We start from the raw sequence: 23,464 nt of genomic DNA, 5'->3' as shown, positions 1-23,464 counted from the left end.
AGGAGAAAAGGGAACCAGCAAAGGAGAAAGGGAAGAGTTGAAGAGGTGAGGAAAGGATCCTGTGTTCCTATCAGACCCTTGAACACATGTTTAAGGAAAGAAGATAATCAACAGAGCCAAAGGCCCCTTAGAGATTTAATGGGGTAATAACTAAAAGTGATTAAGGGGTGATAGAAAAACACAGAAAAAAAAAATCATGTCAGTTGTTCACTAGGAATGGAAACCAGATCACCAAGGATTCATATGAGAATAGGTGATGAAGAAATTAACACAATCAATAAATCTAGACTACCTATTCAGGAATTCGCCAGGGAAAGGTGGTTGTCTGGATGCAGTTGTTCAGAAAGTAATGACGTAAAGTCAAGCTCTATATTCCAAGGTAGGAAAAAATCTAGGCCTGGTTAAAGGCAGAGAGTACATAGAGGTTGTTTTTTTGTTTTTGTTTTTTTTTCATGAACTCAAACTGTAAGGAATACACCTGAAAACACTGAGAAATCCATTAAACTTATCTCTGAAAATGTAGTAGTCAGCCAACATATCATTCCTTCCAGATAACCCTGGGCCCAAAGCCAGGTAAAGTGCATTCTTAAGAAACTCACTAAGAAGTGATGTACCTCTAACACCCTGCAACTCATCTGGGAAAGAAATGCTTGCCAAAAGGGGCCGTTTGAGCATTCAGCGGAGGTAGCTGATTCTGCCAGCACAGGATCAAAGCCAAGAAGCTCACTCCTGGGACTGGAGCAAGGTCAGTGAGGAAACAAGTGTCTGGGTGGGGTGGGGAATGGATCAAATGGAACACTCAAGAGGCAGACATTTCACAGACGTTTGAGTGGGTGTACATGTCATCACTTGGCAAAACTCATAGCAGAGTCAAGACCCAAGCGGCAGTCTGTCTCCTCTGAATAGGCCAGTACTGCCTTGCATTACAAACAGTCCTGCTATCAATGCCCCTTATGCCCATTAAACCAGCTGAAATAAAAGGGCAAAAGCTGTAACCAGCCTAAGGTGCAGGAGACGCACACAAGTTAGTGCCTTCCAGATACCTAAACTTCCTACATACCTGGATGGTAAAGGGTTGAAACAAATGCACATTTCTCTTTGGAAGAATTTAGAAGAATCAAAGTCTCATGCACTGGAATTCCTATCATGACACTAGCAGAAGTTAGACTAGAATCCAGCATTCTTTCCTCCCTTATTAGAGATGTTCTCATTAGCTATGCTCACTCTCTGCTCTCTCTGAGTGACCCCCAGTGCAGCCAATTTGGTTATTTGACATGAATTGTATTTTCAATTTGAATCAGAAGCTACTAATCCAGACTTAAATCCTTAGACAATAGGTTTGTCCTTTCTGGGCAGGGTGGTAAAAGTCCTCACCTTTTTTGAATGTCCAGAGCTAACAATTAACTTTTCATCTTTATGTCTACATCAAATCTGCCAAGGAAAAAATCAAAAATATCCTCCCTGAAACACAAAATTCAAAAGCTGAAAAACATCTTAAGAATTCATTTCTATGCTTTATTCTTTGGCTGGCAGGTTAAAAACTGAATTTGCATAAATCCATAGCAGTCTGCCCTCTCTTGTTTATAAGAATAAAAGAGGTCTTCACATGCTGAAGGGGAGGGCTGGCTCTGCTGTTACAAAGTCAGGAAAAATGGTATGAGGGTGGGTGCAATGGAGTTTTTTAATTAGGAGCCTGGGGGTAATTTTAAGACAAACTACCTAGGGGTTCATACAAGGATGAGAAATGGCTGACTACCACCCACTGGTATATAGGCACAGTCCAACCGTAGAGGAAGGGGAAGGGAAAATAAGGTTGAAATTCAGGTGGGAAGTTTATCTGGGATAAACCTGCTGGCCCAAGCCTACAACTCCTCTAATCTCCAATAAGTTGTTCACCTGCTCACTCCACCCCACATAATATTTCCTAGGCTGGTAGGTACCCATATGGCTACACTGGCATCTCTGCTGATTGGCTAATGCCATGTCATACCTCATGAGATATTTTAAAATTAGCCCTGGGTATAGCCAAAATTAGAGTCATCATCTCCTTTTAAAAGCTAAATTCATTACCTCCCTTCCTAAAATTGTTCCTTCTTATGTGCTTTCTTTCCCTCATGCCATGTCCACATTCTTAATCACCCAGTTAGCTTCAGTGAGGTTTTGACTCCTGCCCCACATTTGTCTACCTCTGCTCCAAGTCCAAGCAATTTTCAAATGCAATGGATTTGTGTCATATCTTGAGATTCTGCAGGGTACCACCGGTTATATACTAGAGTGGCAGGAAGATCAGACTAGGCATCACTCATGACCACTGGCTGGTGGTTGGGGAGAGGAACACATGTTAGGAGAGGTGTTAGTTGCTGGTGGCAGGTGTTCATCCTGGTGAACAAGTGTGAGATCAAGTGTACAGAGTTCTCCAACTCTAAACCAGGTCATCTGCAAAGGTATGTGTGAGGCGGGGGCATGACTCAGCAACTAGAAGTTGGGTCACCAGGTGTCTAAATCAGGGGACACTTGGAAGTTGTCACATGGCTGATCACGTGATTCATAGTTGCTCTATCAACAAATGGCAGGCTTGACACTGGCAGATTTCAGGCAAGTCTCAATGGCAGGGGAAGGGGGCAGTAAGACAACACAGACAAATAGCCCTTAAATATGGACTACATTGCTAAACCGTTAGCACAAGAGAAACTCAGAAACAGGGGCTAAGGCAGGAATTCAACTGTAAGAACTGTGTTATGAAGGAAGGAGACAGTGCTGACGAATAAAACTGAATAGGAATCAGGAGTCTTCGATTATCAGAATTTAACCATTCGGCAAATGTTTCCCAGCTACCTACTATGGACCATCACAGTGAACATTGGAAAAGAGTTTAAATGTAAGTGCAATTCACTATGATAAGTTGCAAATCCAGACTCAAATAAGGTTCAGAAGAGTCTAAAGGAGGGGATGGTCAGCTGTACCACCTAGAAGTGTTATGCAAGGGTACACAGAGGAAATGGTGTCCAAGCAAGTTCTTGAAGTACAAGTAAGCCTTGGCAATGTGGAGAAGGAACTTCAGACAGAGAGCATAGCAAAGGTGCTGAAGATGGGTGCCTAGAAAACTGTTAAGGCATTCATGTCCATTGCATTGAAAGCAAGGGTGGCTATGAGTGTAGCTTTCAGACCATGTAGGTGGGGCTGGATAAGCATCTCTGGCATCTATTTGGAAGTGGCCCTAACTATTCTAGCAGAGCTGGAATCGAGTAACAAATTTAGATGAGGTAGAATGGAATGCAAGACCTAAAATACACTGTTTCTGCACCTATCTCCTCTCCTTTCTCTTGGACACCACCCTAATTCAACCCACCAAAACCTCTTAAGTTTATCTAAATCAATGTGGTGTTCTCCCACCAGCTTCCCCAATTAGACTCTTCCATTCCTTTCAATCTACCCCACACAACGTTGCCTTCTTATTCTCCCTAACGCACAACTTTGAACATGCTATTCTCCTGGGAAAAAAAAAATTCTTTTAACAGCTCCCTATTGCTGGAAGAATCAAGACTCCTATTTGCATTTTATATTTGAAGGACTGCTGTAGAGCTCAATTAACTATTTACTTAGATCACACTATAAAAATAATACAAAAATTTCCAGAACACAAAGGTGTCATTGACCATGGAGATGATGGACAAGAGGTAGAGAGAAGTACAATTAGGTAGAGCAGAAACCACAGGTTCCCTAGCCCTCACCTTCCTCTCCCCTCCCATCCCTTAGCATTTTTTTTTTCTCCCTCAGTATTGGAAGAGTGAACATAGAACCAAGGAGCCACAGCTGATATGATAACATCTTTGTGGCTCTTGTCATACAATGTCTTCTGTGACACTACCTCGTTGTTTTGTTTGTTTTTGTTTGTTTGATGACTTAGCTGTTATACTTTCTAAATTTAATGAGTACCTATCAATGTGATTTTCTTATGCTGAATTTCTTTTTTCTTTTGTATGCCTGTGGAATGAAATACATTTTGCTTGCAAACTTCACTGGCACATAAAAACAGATTTAGAAAAGTATCACAATGAAATGGAGGAAATGAAAGAGGTTAACTACTATTTTCATAATGTCAGCATTTAAGCTCTTGAGGCTGTAAGTCCAAAATGGTAAGGAATTACTAATTCCAAAATCTTCACTTTTGTTTGAATGTTAAATGTTCTATACACAAGCAGTGACTGTAGTAATGCGTGGTTATAGAAAGTCAAAAGTTATCTGTACAAAAGGGAATTAGTCTAAATCAAAAAGGAATTTTTGTTATAATAAAAATCAGAGGAAAAATGGACAGGCAAGATCAACATACCCTCTAATTAATGTTTTACAAATGGCTCCTGTAAGTTTCCAAAAATAGAATTGCATCACTTCTCAGTTAGTACCTTGCTCATAAACACAAATCCCCTTTCACCACAGTGTAGTCTGAGGATATGAGCTCAATTTTAGATAATTCTTGTAACAGTGAAAACAGTTTATATAAAGGAAAAGACCTTTATATGTGACATCACTTGTAAAGGACATGAATGGCCTCTGTCTGTTAATAGTTGGCTTTTAAATTCTATCCCACTAGTATGACTGAAAAGACTATGATTTGTATAGGTTATATTCAGAGAAATAAACTTCCCCAAATGTCTACCTATCCATGCAACCGAAAGCTCTAAAAAAACCACCACTAACCCCAAACCTGAGATTTTATTACAAATGACCCTAAGAATCTGGCACAACGGAGTCAGCCTGCTTGATCAGGGATGGCAGAGCCAATTTTTATGGCTTCCACCAGGAAGCCATTTCCAAGTGCAGCTGGCCACATCTCTGCTGTCCGCTGCCTCAGGAAGAGCGCGAACAGCCCAGCTTGCTCTGCCTTGGAAGTACTCAGTTACAACCCCAGGGGCTCTTTTCTAGAAAACCAGAACACCGGTTGGGGTGCTCTGGGCTGCAAGGAACACTGATAGTGACTGAAACAAAATAGCAGCTGTCTGAACAAGCTGTCTGGAAGCAGGGGCAGTTCCACAGTTGAAGCCAGAACTCTGCAATGTCACTGAGGACCCAGGTTCTTTTCATCTTTCCATTCTCCTTCCTCAGAGTTTTACTCTTGTCCTAGTTCTTTTCCTCTAGTGATTACAAAATGGCTGCCTCGGTTCCAGTGTATTGTATCTTCACATAATCACTCCAAAATGTAGAAGAAAGACAGACTTTCCACCCATCTCTTTTCATTTCGGAGAAAGTCTTTTGCCAGAAGCCTGTTGAATGACTGCCAGCTGACTTGGGTACATGCTCAAGCCCTACCTGTAAAGGGAAAAAGCAATACTGGCCATCTCCTTGTCTTTGCTTCTTACCTGTCAAAGTCTGATAGAAGCAAGATAGAAGCAGAGACTGGGCAGGCAGCTAGGGGATGCAACTGGGTGGATGGACAGCCGTTGTCACAAGCAGAAAACTAACTACTTTTAATGACAGCTCTTTTAAACATAAACATTTGAAGTACGCTCCTTGTACTTACATATAGCATCCCTTACCAGCAGACACCACTATGTTTGCACACTTAGGTAATACATGAAGGGAGCACTACCACATTCCAGATGATTAGGATGATAAATGCAAAACATACCGGCATTTGCAAAGTATATTTCTAAGTAATGATAATAAAACTGGGTATTTCTGAATGGTTGACTTTTTCCCCCTGAGATAGCAATTAATTTCTTCAGATATATAAGCTCTATGAATCAATGTCCTAATCTGAAAGAAATGGGTATAGCATGTATAACACTTGGAAATTTTGTGTGTGTGTGTGTGTGTGTGTGTATTCAAAAAAGGTTGTTTTCTGAGAATTATTTATTTATAAACTTGGATAAAGAAGGATTGGTTGATTACATCAATTTATTGAGTCTTTCCTCAAGGGCAGAGTTTGCCTGAGGGCTGCTGTAGGAGGGCACCAGTCAGTCTTTGGGAGAAAGGGTAAGATAACCACTATACCATTTCACTGGGCTCTGTCAATATTAGTTAGGTTTTCCAGAACTACAGTACTGATTATTAACAGCTCGGTTGCACAAAATGTTAATTAACATTTTCTACAGGAGTACTGTGCTGGCGTCCATAACCCACTTTTAATATGAAAGATAAGTTCATAAAAGAAGAACATTCATTTGCCTGTTTTAGGAATTTGGAAACTACAGTGAATTATTTTATTTACTCAATAACTAGACCCATACAAGCAAATGGCCTTTAGGACTTGACAGGATCAAAGAGCTTCCTCTTCACTCCCTAACCTTACCCCTTATTCCTTCTTACCTACAAACTCTGGTCCCTTGGGGCACCTGAGTGGCTCAGGTCATGATCCCGGGTTCCTGGGAGCCAGCCCAAGACAAGTGATAGAAAGATGGAGCCTTTGCCAAGTGCAGAAGGTTGGGCTCCCCCTCAGTCCCACTGAGTCAGAACTTGCATTGTAACAAACCCTCAAGGAATTCCTGCACAGGTTTAAAGCTCAGGAAGTACTGCCCTAGGACACAGGGCCGTATCTTCAAAGAAGAAACCCTGGTCTTTGTGCATGTGCTTGGAGCCCTGACTTCGAGGGGTTGTAAATCCTGGAAGTGAGAGAAAGGTCAGGTGAATGGGACAGGCAAGCCCAAGTGACAGAAGAAGTTACCAAGAGGGTAACAGTGCCGATGATGGTGACTGCTAGCTTTAATTACACTCTGACAGTGGCATGCACTACGGTAAGCCTTCTCATGCACTGTTTCTCATCTTCATAATAACCCCGCAATGGAAGATAGCATGAGACAGGAGTTCAGGGAGTTTAGGTAACTAACCTCAGCTTCTATAGCCAGCAATTGATGAAATCTGGATTGACTCCTGGGCTTTGGAATTAGAATTCAAATCCTCTGTCTCATACTAGATGCATAAATTTGTCAGGAAACTTCCTTCTCTGTGCTTCTTTTCCTCCTCTGGAAACCCAGACCCCACACCCAGAGATTCTGGATCTAAGTCCAAAACCTACTCGGATAGGTGCCAGCGCCTTACTGTTGTCAGTGCGGCTTTGTTTCCAGAACCCCAGGTGATGCCAGTGCTGGCACAGAGCACACTGTGAGATACTCTGCTTGAAGGTCTCTTCCAATTTAGCCGCCCACCATCCAGTATCCTGCGTGTCCTGTCCTCAGGACATTGGGAGCCTGGGCTCAGCCACCTGCTGGTACTCTTGTCACAAAAAGCTCACGAATATCTATGGGGATTTCTTTTGTTACTTATTTCCTTTCAGAAGACTGTGAGGATTAATAAACCAGCGTGGGCACAGCATTTAGTAACTCTTGAAAATAATGTACTGTTAGTATGGTAGATCTTTCTGGAAGGCTTTTAGATTGTATATGGTTGAGCTCTAACTTACTATTTTACTTACTTAAGACTTCTGAGTGGTAAATTGGTATATGCATTGTTACAATGTACTATTTTCTCAGGTAATGTTATGAAAGGGTTTTTGTTTGTTTGTTTGTTTGTTTGTTTGTTTCTTAACATCTAATGCAGCTAAGCATTTACAATTTTCTGAGAGCTAAAATCATAAACTATCTTGAGTGTGTTTGCCTTTCATCTTTGGTTATATTTTTAAATTGGTGCTTTTAATATAGCTATTCAGGTCATTTAAGTGTGTATTAACAACATATAAACATCAGTATTAGCCCCAGATAAGCTTATATTTGTGCCCTAGTACAACAAGTTTATTCATGTCTTTCTTTGTTTCTGTAAGAAACTAACGATGACTTTCAGGAGAGTTACACAAGTAGAAACAAGACTTAAATTGACAAAGAGATCAAGGAAACTCAGGTTTTGTACACCAAGAACTGTTTTTTTTTTTTTTAATGATCAGAGAAAGGAGTAGAAAATTAATATCCCCCTCTGTTAGCAGACATACACACACACACACACACACACACACAATCGGTACTCTAATTAGCAGAAAAATAAGCTGATGGTGATAACTTGACTGATGGTTAAAAGTTACTAAAGCTTATTATTTTTCAAAGTGGAATTTGGGCTTTCTTTTATAGTCTGATTAGCACTTTATTTTATGGCTAAAACACCAGAGTACTTGGAAAGCCAAAATAATAGAACAAGTAAACAAGCTCTTCATCTCCTGGGGAAGACAAAATTTTCTTAGTGTAAGGTACATAGGAAATAAACAGATAATCTAGGTTAGAATCTGTGTTATTTGACCATCTTCCATCCTCTATGATGGACGATTTCAACCAACTTCTTGATGCCTTCGAGTAACCACTCCCATGCCCCAGATCTCAGGGGTATCTGGATCTGACCATCACAAAACTCCAGCAGTGAACACATAAATTCCTTCAAACAGAGCTCTCACTTCACCAGAATGCCTCTATCTCAAAACGTTCCTTCGGAATAAAACCAATCTTCCATTTATCTGGAATTCTCCTTCTCACCTGCCTCACACTGACCTTATCCTCTTATACCTCTATGTGCATAGGATCTGTGGGTAAAAGAAAGAAAGCTTTTATAACCCATCTTCCCTTTTTTCTCCTTATTGAAAAAGAGTCCTTGAGTCAACTGAGAGAATTGTCCTTTGGTTCAAAAACATTCAACAATTTATCTAAGAGCTTCCTTCTATCTTTTAAAGTAAAATTTGCATCCAAATACAACAAAGACAAAAAAGGGTACCTGATAACCACACCATACCAAGAAATAGAACATAGCCACCATGCTAGAATCATCCCTTGTGTCCACTTTAGTCACTAACAGAAAGAAAACCACTCTCATCACTTCTAACAATATATATTAGCTTTGCTTCTTTTTGAAATTTATATAAATGATTTCCTGTACTGTGTTCTCTTCTTTGTCTTCTTTAATTCAACATTATGTTTGTGAGATTCATTTATGTTGCTTGTGTGGCAATAGTTTGTTCATTTGCATAGTTCAGTTGGCATATTTCATGACATTTTATAAATGCACCACAATATATTTATCCAGTCTACTCCTGATGAGCATTTTGGTTTATTTCTAACTTGGAATTATTATGAATTGTGAACAATGAACAATCTTGTACATAGCTTTTGGTGAACACGCATAAACCAGGAGTGAAATTGCTACACCAGATTTAGTAGATACTGCCAAGTGACTTTCCACAATAGTTGCACCAAGTTACACTGTTACCACCAGTTACTCCAAAATTCAATTTGAATGTATAGTATATATCATTATGGTTTGTGTTTCCCTGAAGTTCAATAAAGTTGAGCACCTTTCTGTGTATTTATGGCAATTCAAGTATTGGCCTTTAAGAAGTGCCTGTACAAGTCTTTTGTCCATTTTCTATCAGGCTACCTGCATTTTTCTTAAGAAGTTTTACATTCTGGGTATTAATTCTACTTGGTGTTGTTGAACTATCCATTTGCATATTACTAGATTTGGTTCTATTTTGTTTAGGACTTTTGCTTCTAAATCTATGAAAGAGATTGGCTTATGATTTTTCTATTCATGTAAACTATGTCTATTCATACAAACTATTTCTATTCATATAAACAAGTTTATAGTGGCTTCATGAAACAAGTTGGGATATGTTCCTTTTTTCCTGCATTCTGAGAAAATTTATATAAAGTTGGTATTATTTCTTCTGAAATGTTTATAATAATTCATCAATGACATATCCCGAGTTTGCTTTGTGGAAAGCTTTTAATAACAGGTTTGATTTTTCAATAAAATTAAAGGATCCTCAATAACAGAAATAAGTTTTTAAATTTAAAATTAATTTTATTTTATTAAATATAATTAAATAAATTTAAATATTTAAGAATTTGTTGATTTCCTCTAAATCATCAGATTTATTGACTTAAAGCGGTATGTAAAGCTATCCTAGTTTTATCCTACTTATATTAATAAAAACTAACCTTGTTTTATAAGTTAGTGTCTGCATGATCTGTAGTGATGCCTGCTTTTCATTCCTAATATTTGCAATTTGTATCTTCTCTTTTTCATGAAGAGTCTTGCAAGGGTTTATCAATGTTATCAATCTTTTCAAATAACCAAACTTTAGCTTCGTTGAAATTGTTTTCTACTGTAAGTTTGTTTTCTATTCCATTGATCATTTGTTTTATCTTTCTTATTTTCTTTCTTCCATTTTGTTTGTGATTGCTGTTCTTTTTCTAGTTTCTTGGAATAAGAGCTTAGGTCATGCCTTTTCTGCCTTGTATCCAAATGTGTGTCTTCAAATACCTTTGGTATATCACACAGGTTTTGATAAATTGTTTTGATCTCCTTATCATTCAGTACACAATATTTTCTAATTTCTATGTGTGACAATGTAGAAATGCAATATTTAATTTTTTTAAAGGTAGGAGTTTTCTAGTTAATTGATTTCTAGCTTAATTTTACCGTGGGCAGAGAACATATTCTAAATGACTGAATCTTTAAAATTTATTAAGCCTTGTTTTATGTTGCAGCACATAAAAAATTTGACAAGTATTCCATTTGCACTTGAAAAAATGAATATTCTGATACTGGTGCATTGTTCTATAAATATGAATTAGCTCATGTTCATTAACTTTATTGTTAGGAACTTCTGTAACCTTACTATTTTATCTATCCAATTGTCTATTAAGAAAAGTGAGTGAAATTTCACTACTATGATTGTGGATTTGTCTGTTTCTTCATTTACTTATATCAGTTTTTGCTTTATACTCAGTGGCTACAAATTTAGAATTGTGATATTCTCCTCATGCATTTACCCCATTTTCATTATAAAGTATCTCTTTCAACATGTTTTAACACTTATTACCCTAAAGTTAGTTTTTCTGAATTTGTACCTTTCTTTTGGTTAGTATTATGTGGCATATCTCTTTCCATCCTTTTAATTATAACCTTTCTGTGTCCTTATAGTTAAGGAATGCTTTTTAGTTAGAATACTGTTGAATTGTGCTTTTACATCAAGTCTGAAATTCTCAAATATTTTGTGATAGTATTTAATCCATTTTTATTTAGTGTAATTATAATAAATTTGGGTTTATGGTTATCATTTTTATTTGTTTTCTTTTTATCCAAACTATTTTATCTTTCTTTTTCTCTCCTTTATTTTTTTCTCTCTTTTTTTAAAAATATTTTATTTATTTATTTGAGAGGGAAAGAGAGAACATATTGGGAGGAGGGGGAAAAGAAGAGGGAGAAGTAGATGCCCTGCTGAGCAGGGAGCCCAATACAGTGTCCAATCCTATGACCCCAAGATCAGGACCCAAGCTGAAGGCAGACACCATATTGTCTTCCTTTTAATTAAACAAATCTATTAGTTGCTCCTTCAATTTTCTCTATGGCATCTTGTATTTATACATTTTTAATAGTCTCTCAGTGGTTATCCTAAAGATTATATCATGCATCACTGACTTACCACAATGAAATCAAATATTTTCTCTTATGACTTCCTTGAAAAATGCTTGACCTTAGAAAAATTTAACTCCATATAGTTCTCCCACCTTTTGAATTGTTGTTGTCATGCATTTTGTTTCTCTATATATTATAAACCCAGCAAATATTAATGGTTTTCCAGTCAAGATTTATTTATATTTTTATTTTCTGATATTCTTCATTTTTCCTTGTATTTCTGGTTTTTCATCTATAGTGATTTTTCTTCTGAATAAAGTTTAGTTAAAATTTCACTTATAAAATCTCCCTTTGATTTCTTTCTTTCTTTCTTTCTTTCTTTCTTTTTTAAGTGGAGATCTGCTACCAAAAATTTCTCTTCATTTTTGTTTCTTGAAAAATATGGTCATGATAACTTAGTTTTGAGGAATATTTTTTATGAGCATAGACTCTTAGGTTGAGAGATATATATTTTCATTACTTTAAAGATATCATTCTGTTTTCTTCTGGCCTCCATCACTTCTGTGAAAAGTCAGGTGAAATTCTTTTTTGTTATTTCTTTAAATAAAATGGACCTATTTTTGGTATTTTAAATTTTTTCTTATCATCTTTGGTTTTCAGCATTTTTATTGTGACCTACTTTGTTTGTTTGTTTATTTGTTTGTTTCTCTTATTTATTCTGTTTGAGTTTTAGGCATTTCTTAAATCTATAGGTTTATCAGTTTAGGAAAATTTTGACCAATTTATCTTCAAATATTGCTAATGCTCTCATCTTTCTTTATGTATTAAATTGATATATACGATAAAATTTTTTTTACCCTCTTCCATGTATTCCTTATGCTCTTTTTTTTTACTTTCCATTTTTATTTCCCTCTGTGCTGCAATTTAGATAGTTTCCTGTTGACATATCTTGCATATCTTGCAGTGCATTAATCATGTCTTCTGCTGAATCTATTCTGCTACGAAAACCGTATCAAGTTCATTACTTCTCAATTCTGGAATTTCCATGTACCTCTCTTTGAAAAATAGATTCAAACTCTTTGGTAAAATTTTTCATCTTGTTTTCTATTTTCTTTACCTTTTTTCTATTTTCTTCAGCATCCTAATCATAGTTAAGATCCTTGTTTGCTAACATCAATATCTGCCTCATCTTTAGGTCTGTTTCTCTTATCTTTTTTTTTTTTTTCCTCTTATCTATGGTCATATGATTCCATCTCTAGCACACCCAGTATTTTTTTTTTACGGAATACAAGAATAGATAGATAGATGATACAGTAGTAGAAGCTCCATATAATGCTCACTACATCCAGAGAGTTCTACTTTACTCTGCTAAGTAGATAGGGTGAGAATTCATCAACTTAAGTCAATCAAGGTGTGACCTGACTCAGGTTGGTAGTAGTTTTGCTATGGCTCAGTCGACCCCTGGTTTATTTCATTTTTTAAAAGATAGCGCTTTTCTGGATGAATCCTGAACTCTAATCCTTATGTCTCAGCAAGGCAGGACTGCTAAGAACATTTCTCCACTCTTTGAAGACTTTCTGCTTAGTTTCTTAGTTTTCTGAGTCACAACTTTATATTTTTAGCAAATGTATTGAGGAGATATTCGGCCTTAATCTCGGTTTTCCACCCCATTCTTTTCTTAGCCATTCCACCCTCCTCTTGAAAAAGATCCCTGCTGGTTTTTCTATCCCCCAACAGCATCCTTCCCTATAGGAGACAAATTCCAAATTCTCATCTGATTCTCATCCTCTTGCCCCATGCCCATAACCAACAAATGCCCTCAGGTAAGAAACTGATGCAGACTATTGATTGAAATCTCTGAGATTTCCCCCTTTTTGGAGTATTCCCTCCCTCCCCAGCCCTGGTTGTTTCAACAGCTCTCCTATGCCTTGAAACTAATGGTTTTGTTTTCTTTTATCCTGTACTTCTAGTTGATTTTGACTAGAGAATGACCAGTTGTAAACCACTTCATCATAACCAGAAGCTAAGATCCATATCATTTTTTAAATGGGCTCTGAGATGCCATTGGTATGGCATAAAGGAAGAACTACTGGAAGATATCTCCCTTGGGGGTTCCTATGGTGGTGTTTTACCTCACTATAGCCAAGAGTCAGAATAACTGTCTATAACTGCAGCTTTTCAAGAGCTGGCTGAATAAATGCAGGACAGCCATTCAGCTTTCCCCACTTAATAAATGAGAACATTATCTGATATTCCTCCTTAATATAGTTGTCATGAGAAAGGTATTTAACTGTTTAATAGGTAAATATTATGCACATTATCAGTATGGTCAATTAGTTCTCCATGATCAAATATTTTTTTTGGTTTCTCTAGCTGTTCTTTGGATTAATATTTTCCTCCCCCAACTAGACTATAGACACTCTAAGGACAAAGTCTCTCTCTCTCTTCTACTTCCATTTCTTTCCCTGAAATGTCAAGTTTTGTGTAATTCGTAAAATAGACATTCTTTAAATGTTTTACTGAAACAAATGTCAATTACCCTGTGTCGATCCATGTTAAAGTACTCTGAAGTGAAAGCTATAAGCTTCATTTTTATTTTTATCAATTTTTTTATATACCTCAGCTTAGAGATTCATAATGTTATATTCTGACAATTTGGGGAACAATTTTTGATAATTAGCTTTTCCTGGTGCCTCCTTTCAGTTAATAAAATCTTAGGGTAAGGAACTTTCAGTTGTGTAGAAAAGCAGATGATTCCACTTGCTGATAATCATTAGACCCAACTCTTTTTACAGTAATTACTAGTTTGTGTAGAAATGGATCACCTCTCACAAAGATGGGGCACTTAAAATAAAATGCAATCTATCCATCCATTTCCTACCCCATTGACCCTTCCTTTCATCTAAAAGCAAAGGGAATTGCTTATTTCAAGGTGGTCTTGAAAATCATCTAGGCATAATTAAAGTTTGCAATATCCTGTAAGTAAGCATTATATTCTAATATTTTCTGCCAAGAATTGAATTTGCTAGGCATGACACATTTATTGCTGGCAGTAGATGTACCAAAATGTACCAACACCAGGGAATTAATAAATACCACAGCCCTCCTATGGAGCAAGTTGCATGAATATTTAATAGGAAATGCATGATGAATTTCTTGCATGATTATGCAGAAAAACATTTGGGAATGGTTGCAGCTGTTACATGAACTAGCTGAGTCTCTTTTCCCCCATCTCTTTTGATCTTTATCAATCTCAATATTGTAGTTTAACTTTAGCAGTAAGTATATCCAATGATGAATATTGCAGACACCTGTCAACATTTTAGGAAATGTGTGACTCTTTACATATGTTATCTGTGTATGTGTGTACCTTACAACATTCAGTAGTGCATTTTGAGGGAACAACTGAGAGGTTGTTGGAGGATAGACAGACCATCAGGGAAATTGAGACAAAGAGGTGAAAAGCTAAAAGAGTAACAGCTGCCACGCTTAGGCATTTGTCAAATTTTCTCTGACAACACCTTTACATTTCTACCTAAGCCCCATGAAAATATATTCCAGTCTAAATTTAGGGGAGCTTTTTGGGACTCATTCTTGATGTTCTAGTATTCCTAAGATTTTCTCCTTCCTTTCACAAGTATTAGATATGTTTTAACTCCCTCCCAAAAGTATGATTTCCTTCAGCAGGAGAAATATTCCCTTATTCTGAAGTTTCTGGTATTTTCATAAGGTTGAAAGATCATAACACAAAAGAATTTTTTTTAATCAAGAGTCATAAAACAGGAAATTACTCATTGAAATTGTGTGATCAATGATGTCAAATCAGCATGTATTGAAAGCCAGTTGATTTTGGTCCTCTGGAGTTTTAAAGGGCATCTCTCTAAAACAAAAGTCACTCTGGTTCCATTCAAACATCCCAATTTATAGTAGATCTTTAGCATCATGCTCCCAGGAAGTGGGGATTCCAAAAAAACCTCAGACTTGGGAATCTTCATAGACAGAACACAATGTTATCAAATTACAGCAGGGAACTCAAACATGCTGTTTTTGACAATGGCCTGTGACCTTTTAATGAATTGCAGGTGACACAATATCTCTGTCCCCTAAAGCAATTCAGTGCTTACTAGATGCCATTAAAGAGTTGGCACCCCATAAATTATCAAGTGATAATTATATTCTTGGCTACAGAACAAGAAGAAAATCCAGCTTAACAATGTATTTGTTCCCCAAGTGTGGTAGTGAGATGAGTTTCACCTCCTAAAATGGTGACTTTATTTACTGCTTTCACATTTTAGGAATCTATCCTTGGTAAGAACCTAGATAGAGATTCTTCAATCACAAAAATAAATCTCTACTGAATCAAGTATTCCTGTCTAGATAAAGTTTAGACAAAAGAGAGGATATAGTTAAAATTTCAAAGCTCTAGGATGTGCACCCCAGGTTTAAAAAAAAAAATCATGAACTAGGAAGCTACTTTGTTTTCCAAAAGTTTACATGTCATAATGAAGCAAGACAATTTATGTCCTGCTTTCCCTGAGCATTTCCCACCAGAATCCAAAGGTCTAATACATAGGTATTCTTTGACTAGCCCCGCAAAAGTCATCAGGTGTCTCTTACATTCTTGTGGCTGCTCAATGCTCCACACCAAGGTCCTCACAAACATATAATACCCAGAATGGCCCTGAGCCACACAAAAGATATTCCCATGTTAGGAGATGAATGTTTATCCTTACTCATCACAGAACCTCCACCAACAACACAAATCCTTGGTGAAACAACTCAAGGTAAGCAGACTCATATCACCTGCCCTTCCATTTTGCAATCCAATCAGTTCTTGTGCAAAAAATTAAAAAGAACTGCTCAAAGGTTGAATTAACCTGAGTGCTCCCTTTATGTGGCTCCATCTTTGGCACTACTAAGGTATTTATATGCAGGCAAAAGTGTGTATATTCAAGGAGAAGAAAACTAAAGGGTTTTTGCTGTTCTACAAAGAGATAACTGAAATACATTTCAGTCTGAGCATCTGAGCATATTATTTATATTGTATGAAAACTTCAGTTTCATAGAAGCAAAGAGTACAATGGTGGTTGCCAGGGATGGGGGGTTGGTGGCAGTGTGGAGGGTAAGTGAGGAGGTATTGGTCAAAGGGAACAAAGTTTCTGTTACACAAGATGAGTACCTTCTGCGGATCTAATGTACATCATGGTGACTGTAGTTAACAACACGGAATTTACACTTGAAATTTGCTAAGAAGGTAACTCTTAAGTGTTCTCACCACAAAAAAAAAAAAAAAAAAATTTTTAGTTGTGGTGATGACTGAATATAAACCTCAATTAGAACATGACTGTGAGGCAAGAAAAGAATTCTGGTTCTAGTGTTCCCAAAAGACCTTTTTCTTAATCCAGTATTATCAGTTATAGTCAATTAAAATAGCCAAAACATTTATACTAACTCACAAAAGAAAAAAAAATCGTGAGGAAAGGGGCTTTCCTTTTCGTATCTTACAGGTTAGTACAAAGGAACTTCTCACAGGAATGAAAATGAAATGAATTTCCTTTTAAGTGAAAAACATGTTTTGGAAGTAATCTTCAGTACTTTAAATTTTATGTTTAGAAAGTGAATTGCCCTAACTCAGACTTGCTCTAGGAGTCCGGTTCAAGCCACCCATTGGGAAAGCACCAAAGCACAGCCACCAGCTTCCAGTTGCCTGGATCTTTTATTACCTTGGCTCATTAAAACTCCTTGTTTGTATTTGCATTTTACTCTTGGGCAACTTTACAACACAGAATAGTGATAAGCTTGCAGACTGATCCTCCTCATTATGTTTAATCATAACTGCAATAAGGGAGATCATCATATCATGCCTGTATCTTAAATACACTGTTGTGATTTTAACATAGAATGGGTACCCTACAATAGCCTTGGTACCTGCTCTCCCTGTTTCTCCTTTTTTCAAGATGAGCTCTTGAAACATAAAATAAAAAGCATGCAATAAACTTGGAGAGGTCCCCATTTCTCATTAGAATGCATGATTAGAACTAGGAAAAAAGCCCTGCTTGAAAGCAAATATGCAGAGAGAAAGAGAGTGAGAGAGAAAGAGAAAGAATGGATGAATACCATTAAAAGGTTAGCTGATCTTCTGTGGCTGGGCCACACGTCCCTGCTCTAAAACATCCATCGTAGTGTGGGCCAAAAGGACCCCCATGTTGTTTCGGGTTGGTCTCCTGCATATTAAGGTTTATATTATAGTTTAACAGAGCCAAGACTTCAGTTTCTGGCATAAGTTACTAATTTTCTTATGCTAATGAAAAACACACATCAGCTCCTTGAAATTCCCCAAAGCAGCATCAGTTTTGCCACTAACTGCAGCACTGTTGAGGCAGGGGAGGGAGAAGGAGAGTGATTACAATAGCAACAGTTGGGACAGGGGCTCTTTGCCTCCCTGAGTGGTCCTCTAACTGAAAACATTTGAGACTGGCCCCTCCTGGCCTTGAGTTCTCATGAATTTTTAGAAATTGGAAGCTCCCAGGAGCATCAGAGTGTGTTGAAATAATGGAACTCTGGCCTAGGAGATAGAAGGAAGAAAGTCTGGCTCAAACTTCAAACCCCAGCAGAAGGGAATTTGAGACGTAACCATTTGATCTTCTGTCTCAACCTGACAAGATATTCCTTCTCTGGGCCAAATGCACTCCTCCTGGCCCCTCCAACAACTGATACCTTATGCATGAGAATATTCTAACGACTCTAACCAGCACAAATGTCATAAATTGCTTTTCCATGAAACTTCATTTCTCAAATAACCAGAGGACTTTGGAGTGCTGAAAATTCTCCCCAAACCTAGGGAAAATCACTAAGGGGTTTTTTCTCTCCAGCAACCCACCTCGGGGCTTTCCAATCCTGGTCACCAATGCATAAAAAATCAGCTTTGCTCAATAGAATTTGTTCTATGGGTAAAAAACAGAATTGTCGCAAAAGGGTTGAAGACCCCATTACACACAATACCTCGACTTGCGCATATTCAAAACACACATGCTCTGCAGATATTTTACTAGAATTATTTGCTGCAAAGCATGAGCCAGGCAGGAAGCCGATGCACAATGAATTGATTTCCAAGTCTTATTTGTGGCTGATTTGAGGTTAGAGAGCATTTCTGTGCAGGGTGGAGTGGTAAAATGAATGTTTATTGTTTAGGATTTAAAAGGCCCATTATCATGCAGACTCAGTAAGGTTCTGCCACACAAAATGGAGTGCCAGGCCAGCAGGCAACTGATTCAAGTGACAAGAGGTGAGCGGCAACAGCCCTTCCATGTTAATAAAACATGTCCCAGCACTTGGAGGAACCCTAGCACAGTATGAGAGCAGATAGAACTTATTAATCAGAACTACTGTTAACTCTAATTACAGGCTTCCCCCAAGTTACAAAATAAATGGATGGCTTGGCAATAGAGCAATGTTTTGTGTATTAAATCCTCCATTTCCCTGAATCCTCTTATAATTGAAAGTGAGTTTTGATAGAAAAAAAGGTCTAATCCCATTAATAGGGACCGTGAGATAATTCTCTCTACAGTTTTCTACCTTTAACCTTGTAACCTTCAGATCTGGCTTAACTGTCCATCCAGGTTGGGAACAGTGATGCCTAACTCTTGTTCCTGCAGTCATTAGGTGTCACTCCTTAAGTATGTCAGCTTTCTCACCCAAGGAAGGGTTGGACTAGACTAGTTTAAGGGATAGATAGGGAATCATAGACCCCTATGAATATCTATGAGAGCTATGAAAGCTATGGACCCTCTCCTCAGAAAAATACATGTAGACACATACAGAGGCAGGAATACACATAAAACGGCAGGAATACATCCACTGAAGCCTATTCAAGAATCCCAGTTTAAAGCCCTTGAACCAGACATCTAAGGTAACTGGAGTTTCAAAACCTATGATTTTTGGTTTCTTGAGCAGCTTCCACATGGAGATAGTAGATTACAGGCATTTGATTTATGCATATTAAATACACCAAATGCCAAGTCGTACCACAATGAAATAAGGGACAGCTAATATGTGAATAGGCTGGAACTCCAAACAACGTGTAAGTGCAGGCAGGCTCCACTCAACAAAGGCCTACGGAGGGATGTCCTACAGGCTCTCGATGGGGCAGCTGCCATTACACTGCACCAACTCTCATCTCCACATAGTGTCTGAGAGGTCGATGCTGCAGAGTTCATGCTACCACTATTTTGAAACTTAAAAACAAAACATTTGACATTACCCTTAAGAATAATTAACTCCCAGCATTTAAAATTTTCACATTATCTACTTTAACATCCTCATGCCCTTCCTTGACACTCCCTTCATCCTTAATACTATAATCCTGACCTTCAACCTACCCTTGGGAAAAGGGAACCACCACCTATCATAGGTGAGGCTAGAGGGAGATCAAGATAAAGGGAGCATCAGGATCAAGACGAGGCTCTGGTGGAAGGAGGGTCAGGGATAGCTTGGTGATTGTAGTTGAGATCTTTTTATTTTGAGGTCACTGAATCCAAACACTTTTACTCCTTTCACCAAAATTTGAATCCCAAGAAGTGATTTTTCCTCTCTATAAAGTCCATATAAAACTGAAGAGATCTTTACCCAAAAAAAGAAAAATGGGGAGGGATGAGGAAATCAACCCACATTTACTCTGGGAAGTTTAATATCCCTTATAGTAAATGACACCAAAAAAAGATAAAGTGTAAATACTGAGCCAGCCTATGTCTGCCCAACATTGGAGCTCCGAAATTAGTTCCAGTATTGTTGTCACCAACCAACGGATCGAGCAATGTTGCTGCAGTGAGAAAATACACTTATAATACATAAAACCAAACCTATCCAATGTTTACAAAGAATTCTACAAGTCAATACGAAAAACACGGCCAATCCATAGAAAAATGGGGAAGAGACTTGATATACTTCAAAAAGAAGATATCTAATAGCTTTTAAATATTTTTTGAAAAAAGTACTAATCTCATTAGTCATCATGGGATTCTTGAATAGGCTTCAGTGGATGTATTCCTGCCGTTTTATGTGTATTCCTGCCTCTGTATGTGTCTACATGTATTTTTCGGAGGAGAGGGTCCATAGCTTTCATAGCTCTCATAGATATTCATAGGGGTCTATGATTCCCTATCTATCCCTTAAACTAGTCTAGTCCAACCCTTCCTTGGGTGAGAAAGCTGACATACTTAAGGAGTGACACCTAATGACTGCAGGAACAAGAGTTAGGCATCACTGTTCCCAACCTGGATGGACAGTTAAGCCAGATCTGAAGGTTACAAGGTTAAAGGTAGAAAACTGTAGAGAGAATTATCTCACGGTCCCTATTAATGGGATTAGACCTTTTTTTCTATCAAAACTCACTTTCAATTATAAGAGGATTCAGGGAAATGGAGGATTTAATACACAAAATTCAGACCTAATTAAAAACAACTCTCCCATAGAAGACAAAAATGGGAAAAGGCTGATAATACCAATGTAGTAAAGAAGAGAAGCAATGAAGCTTTCATACTGCTGGTAGGAAAGATGAGGATACCTTTGGATATAGAAATTTCACTCTTAGGTAGGTACTCGAACAAATTGCATGCACATGTACACCAAACTTATGTGCAAAATGTTCAGAGTTGTATGAGTCATAATAGCTCCAAACGACAAACAACCCAAATGTTCAGCAATAGCACTATGAATACACATATTGTAGTATATTCACACCAACCGCACTTAACATGCAATCAGACCGGTGAATCTTGTAAACATTATGTTGAACAAAAGAGCCTGACACAAAAGAATATAACTAGGAAATTATTTATATGAATTTCAAAAATAGGCAAAACTAAACTGTGATTTTAGAATTTAGGATGTGGTTTACCTTTGGGGAAGGTGGAAGCGAGAGTGATTGACAGGTGATGCAAGGGAGGGGCACTTCTGGGATTTTTCTCTTTCTTGACAAGAGGTAGAGTTTCGCACGTGGAATCATTTTCTGATCATTTATTGTGCTCTACGTATGTAATCTGTGTACTTTTCTAAACATATCAGACTTTTAAAAAATTTGAAAGAGAGAAAAGGAACATAGGTCTAGGAGCATAGACTGACTTTCAAGGGTTGAAATCTTTATTTCTCATTTATAAATTGTGTGACATTGGGTAATTTATGTCATTTCAATCTAAATTTTTCATCTTTTTATTATTATTATTATTTATTTATTTATTTTTTTTTTTTTTGACAGACAGAGAGGGAGCACAAGCAGGGGGAGCAGGAAAGGGAGAAGCAGTTTCCCTGCATGGAAGCCTGATGCGGGACTCAATCTCAGGACCTGGAGATCATGACCTGAGCCAAAGGCCAATGCCCAACCAACTGAACCACCCAGGCGCCCCTCAATTTTTCATCTTTAAAATAAAGAGAACTTCTCGGCGGAAAGCCTGCTTCTCCCCCTGCTCCTCAACCCACTGTGTTCTTTCTCTGTCTCTCAAATAAATGAAATCTTAAAATAAAACAATACTTACTGGCATTATATTGCTAAAAAGGAAAATTCATTAAAAAAATTATTTAGCATAGTAAATGCGTGCTTATGTAGTCCATCCCCTCAGTTTACAGCTAGACAAGAGACTGAGAAGTGATGGGTCTTGCTCAGGGGCCCGCAGCTAACCTCTTGTCAGGGCTGGTAGTTTGGTTTGTAGGGGAGGGCACACTGAGGCAAGGGAAGCTCCTGTATTGTGAACTGAAAGTAAATGGAAGATGCCTCCTGGGCGTTTCTATTTACCTTCTCCTTGTGTATCAAGAACACAAGACAATACAGAATTTCTTCTTTGTTCTGATCCTGGCCAGAACCACAACTTGGCTCGTCTCTGCAAAGCAGCTCTGGAGAAAAAATAACAAAAGAAATCAAGTAAGTAATCAATTCAATTAAACATTTACTGAGCATATACTATATGCCAGTCCCCATTCGATACCCTTTGAATCCACCGATACACAAAAGGAACCAAATGTCTGTCCTCCAATGCATTCTAGTGGAAGAGGGCAGAAGGGGAAGAAGTTAGTGAACATTAATGCAATTACATCACATATTATTTTTTAAGTTAATAGGTACTTGTCCTAAAATGGAAGTTTTATTCCTGTTCAGCTCTGATGAGGCCAACAGATCAGATGAAGGCTGTCAATAAAAAGACAGTTGTCGGGGCACCTGGATGGTTTTATTGGTTAAGTGTCTGACTCTTGATTTTGGCTCAGGTCATGATCTCAGAGTTGTCAGATAAAGCCCTACATCGGGTTCCACTCTCAGTGCAGAGTCTGCTTGAAATTCTCTCTCCTTCTCCCTCTGCCCTGCCCCCCGCCACTTGCACATTCTATCTCTCTCTAAAATAAACCAGAGAAAGACAATTATCATATGATCTCTCTGATATGAGGAATTTGAAGGCAAGGGTTGGGGGTTGTGGGCGTTAGGGAGGGAAAAAATGAAACAAGATGCGATGGGGAGGGAGACAACTCATAAGAGACTCTTAATCTCATAAAACCAACAAACTGGTTGCTGGGGGGCTGGGTGGGGAGGGATAAGGTGACTGGGTTATGGACATTGGGGAGGGTGTGTGCTATGGTGAGTGCTATGAATTGTGTAAGACTGATGATTCACAGACCTATACCCCTAAAGCTAATAATACATTATATGTCAATAAAAAATAAATAAAAATAAAAATAAATTAAATCAAATAAATAAAATCTTTAAAAAAGATCGTTGTTATACTCACAGTTCCTGCCATACCACAGGCACCACACAGGGAAGCACGGGTCCCATCAGGAGGCAGAGGAAGCGAGGGGAAAATGTGGGCAAGAGCCTTTACTGTTGTTTCTGTAGAAAGTAACATGTGAGGCAGGTTAAAGTGGGTTTAGGATTGGCTAGTTTGAATAATTTCAGCAGGTTCTGGGGTTTCTGTACTTGGCCCTGGGATGACTGGGGTACGACGGGAATACTGTGCCAGGTGGGAAGTGGGGCCGGTGGGCTCTGGACTTATCAGTCTGTGCATGAAAGGCACACTTACAGGCCAGCTGTTTACTGTAGGTTGGAAGGGGCGAACCCCGGAGGCATGGTCTCTCCAGGCTCAGCAAGGCACCA

General features: G+C 38.0%; 1 long non-coding RNA gene across 1 annotated transcript; it reads right to left on the bottom strand.

Annotated features, from left to right (window-relative positions):
• Window positions 1–7,961: 7,961 nt before the first annotated feature.
• Window positions 7,962–22,862, bottom strand: LOC116596880. The gene is made up of 3 exons (XR_004288343.1): window positions 22,722–22,862; window positions 21,658–21,662; window positions 7,962–7,972 (listed from the first exon to the last, which is right to left on the bottom strand). It is a non-coding gene; the product is annotated as an uncharacterized LOC116596880 (long non-coding RNA).
• Window positions 22,863–23,464: the final 602 nt, after the last annotated feature.

The sequence above is a fragment of the Mustela erminea genome, chromosome 8 (genome assembly GCF_009829155.1).
Source record: "Mustela erminea isolate mMusErm1 chromosome 8, mMusErm1.Pri, whole genome shotgun sequence".
NCBI classification, from domain to species: Eukaryota; Metazoa; Chordata; class Mammalia; order Carnivora; family Mustelidae; genus Mustela; species Mustela erminea.
The sequence above is the reverse complement of the archived record's forward strand: the minus strand, read 5'-3'. Positions and strand labels throughout refer to the sequence as shown.